The following is a 4225-nucleotide window of genomic DNA, read 5'->3' on the forward strand; positions in this document are numbered from 1 at the left end:
TTGCATCAAGCTCCCTGCTCAGCAGGGAGTCTGCTTCTCCCTACCCATGCTTGTCTGCACGCGCATGCTCTCTCTCTCTCAAATAAGTAGATACAATCTTTAAAACAAAACAAAATGCCAAGTTCAGAAAAGATTTCTGTTTTTTCTTGAGTCAGTTTTGGTAGTTTACGTATTTCCAGGAATTTGTTCATTTCATCTAGGTCTTCTAAATAGTTAGAAGGCAATTGTTCATAGTGTTCTGCCATAATCCTTTCTGTTTCTTCGAAGTAGGTAAAAATGTCCCCCTTTTTATCCCTGATTTAGTAATCTGAAACTTCCCTATTTTTTCTTGTGGTAACTCTAACTAATGGTTGTATATTTTGTTGATCTTTGCAAAGAACTAAACTGATTTTTCATGTGTTTTCCTGTTGTCTATTTACTTTATATATGTCCTCCATCTTTGTTTCCTTCCTTCCTCTGATTTGGGTTCAGTTTCCTCTTCTTTTTCTGACTTTTTAAGATGGAAGTATAGGTAACTGATTAGAGGCTGATATTTTTTAATGCATGCATTCATAGCTATAAATTCCTTCCTAAACACTGTATTCACTGAATCTCATACATTTTGGTATGTTACATTTCCATTTTCATCATCTCAAAATATTCTCTAATGTCCCTTGTGATTTTTTTCTTTGACCCATTCATTTTTTAAGAGTATGTTGTTAAATTTCCACAAACTTATATATGTTCCAAATTTCTTTCCTTCTGACTTCTAATTTCGTTCCACCGTGGTCAAAGAACATACATGGTATGATTTTAAATTGTTTTAACATTTTATTTAAGCTTATTTTATAACCTAACAAATGGCTTTCCTGGAAAATGTTCCATATGCACTTGATAAGAATGTGTATTGTGATGTTGGGTATAGTGTTCCATAGATGCCTAATAGGTCTACTTATAGTGTTTTCAAGTTTTCTATTTCCTTGTGATCTTCTATCTAGTTTTTGTTCCATTAATGAAAGTTGGTTATTGAAGTCTCCAAATATCATTGTAAAATTATACATTTTTCCTTCAATTCTGTCAGTTTTGCTTCTTCAAATACTTTGGAGCTCTGTTGTTAGGTATGTGTGTATTTATTTTTGTATCTTTTTGGGGAGTTGGTCCTTTTTTTCATTATATATCCTTTTTTGTCTGTAGTAACAATTATTGTACTCATACTTATTTTGTTTGGTAGCGGCAGGGTATGAGGGTTCCAATTACTCTACATTCTCAGTGACACATGTTATTTTCTGTTTAATTGATAATGGCCATCATAACGAATGTGAAGTGGTATCTTGTTTTGACTTGCATTTCCTTCATAACTAATGATGTTGAACATCTTCCCATGTGTTTATTGGTTATTTGTATATCTTCTTTGGGGAAGTGTCTATTTCTGCCTTTGCCCATTTTTAAATCGGGTTGTTTGGTATCTGGTCTTTAGTTGTGGGGTTTTTAAAATATATATATATATATTCTGATTATTAATCTTTTATTGGAGATATGATTTACAAACACTGTCTCCCATTCTATGGGTTGTGTTTTTACTCTCTTGATAATATGCAGAAAATTTTTAAATTTTGATGAAATCCAGCTTATCTATTTTTTCTTCTGTTGCCTCTGCAATTGGGGTCATATCTGAGAAATCATTGCCAAATCCAGTAACATGAATATTTTCCCTATTTTTCTCATCTCAGAGTTTTATGTTTGACTCTTAATTTTATGTCTTTGATCCATTTTGAGTTAACTTTCATATATGGTGTACGGCAAGGAGCCAACTTCAATCTTCTGCATGTGGATATCCACTTTTCTCTACACCATTTGTTGAAAAGACTGTTCTTTCCCCAAGAATGGTGCTGGCATGCTTATCAAAAAGTCAATTGACCATGTATGTAAAGATTTATTTTGAGGGTTAATTATTTTATTTCATTGGTCTATATGTCTGTTTTTATGCCAGAACCATACCCTTTTAATTACTGTAGATTTGTAGTAAGTTCTGAAATTATTTGGGCTATTTGAGATTCCATAATTTAAGAATGCTTTTCTCATTTCTAAAAAAAAAAAAAAAGAAAAAACACCATTGGGATTTTGATTAGGGATTGCGTTAAATTATTTATGTCTTAATTTCTTTCACCAATTTTGTAGCTTTTAATGTACAAATATTTTACTGATTTCATTTCGTTTATTCCTAAGTATTTTATTCTTCTTGATGTTATTGCAAATAGAATTGTTTTCTTTCTTTTCTTCTTGAATTGTTCATTACTAGGGTATAAAAATACAACTGATTTTTGCATGTTGGTTTTGTATCATTCAACTTTGCTGAATTAATTTATTAGCTCCTACAGTTGTGTGTGTGTGTGTGTGTGTGTGTGTAATCTTTAGGGTTTTTACATAAAAGATAATACCTTCTGTGAACAAAAATAATTTTACTTCGTTTCCAGTTTGGATTCATTTTGTTGTTGTTGTTGTTGTTACCTAATTCCTCTGGCTAAAACTTCCAATACTATATTGAATAGAAGTGATGAAAGCCAATAGCCTTGTCATGTTCCTGATTTTAAAGGAAAAGCTTTAGTTTTTCACCATTGAGTGTAATGTTAGCTGTGAGTTTTTCATACAAGGCCTTTATCATGATTGAGGTAGTTCCCTTCTGTTCGTAGTTTTTTGTTCTTGTTGTTGTTTCTTTTCTTTTTTTTTTTTATCATGAAATGGTTTTGAATTTTGCCAAAAGCTTTTTCCGCATTGAGATGATCATGTGTTTTCTCCTTCATACTATTAATGTGGGGTATTACACTGATTGATTTTCATATATTGAACCACCCTTGCATTCAAGAATAAATTATACTTAGTCATGGTATATAATCACTTTAATATGCTGCTGAATTTGCTTTACTAGTATTTTCTTGTGGAGATTTTTGCATTAATAGTCATAAAAGATATTGGTCCATAGTGTTTATGTGTGTGTGTTTTCTGTGTCTGGCTTTGGTATCCAGAAAATGATGGCTTCATAAAATGAGTTAGGAAGTATTTTGTTCTCTTCAATTTTTTAGAACATTATAAAAAGGATTTAGGTTAATTCTTCTATAACTGCCTGGTAGAATTCATAAAGCCATCCACTCTAGGTTTTTATTTGTTGGGATATTTTTGAATTCTTATTTAATCTCCTTCCTATAGCTTTAGGTCCATGCATATTTCTATTTCTTTATGAGTCAGTCTCAAAAATTATGCATTTCTAGGAATTTTTCTTCTTAAGTTATTAAATTGGATATTAACAATTGTTCATAGTTTTCCCTTATAATCTTTTCTATTTATGTAAAATTGGTAATGATCCCACTTTAGTTTCTGATTTTAGAAATTTAAAACTTCACTCTCTTCTTTTTGTAGTTAATCTAGCTAAAAATTTGTCCATTATAAAAAAATCTTTTCACAGAACCAGCCTTTGGTTTCATATTGTTTCTCTACTCTCCATTTCATTTGTCTATATTCTAGTCATAATTATTTCCTTCCTTCTACTTTTGGGTGTATTTTACTTTCTCTTTTTAGTGCTTTGAGATGTACAGTTAGGTTATTGGTTGAGATCTTTTTTCTTTTTTAATGTGTGTGTGTTTACAGCTATAAATTTCCCTTTTAGCACTGCTTTTGCAGCATGCCATAAATTTTGGTATATTGTGTCTTCACTTTCATTTGTCTCAGTATATTTTCTAATTTCCCTTGTGATTCATTTCTTGAAATTGGTTGTTTAGAAGTGTGACATTTAATTTCCACATCGTTGTGAATGTTCAAGTTTTCCTTCCTTTATTGATTTAGTTTCATTCCACTGTGATTACAAAATATACTTCTTATGATTTCAATTTTTAAAAATTTATGAAGACTTGTTTGTTTTGCATCCTAACATATGTTTAAACCTGAATAATGTTCTATGTGCACTTGGGGAAAAGTGTATTCTGCTGTTGTTGGGTGTAATGTTCTGTGTGTGTCTTTAGGTCTACCCAGTGTATGGTATTGTTCAGAACCTCTACTTCCTTGTTGATCTGTGTGATTGTTCTGTGAATTATTGAAAGTGGGGTATTGAATTCTCCAACTAGTATCAAAGAACTGTCTAGTTCTTCCTTCAGTTCTTCTTTCTTTCTTTTTCTTAATATGTTTGGGAGCTCTGTTATTAGGTCTGTATATGTTTATACTTGTTATATCTTCTTGAGGTATCAAACATTTTATC

The sequence above is a fragment of the Callorhinus ursinus genome, unplaced genomic scaffold (assembly GCF_003265705.2).
Source record: "Callorhinus ursinus isolate GAN/ISIS: 27379988/994484 unplaced genomic scaffold, GSC_fseal_2.0 scaffold55, whole genome shotgun sequence".
NCBI classification, from domain to species: Eukaryota; Metazoa; Chordata; class Mammalia; order Carnivora; family Otariidae; genus Callorhinus; species Callorhinus ursinus.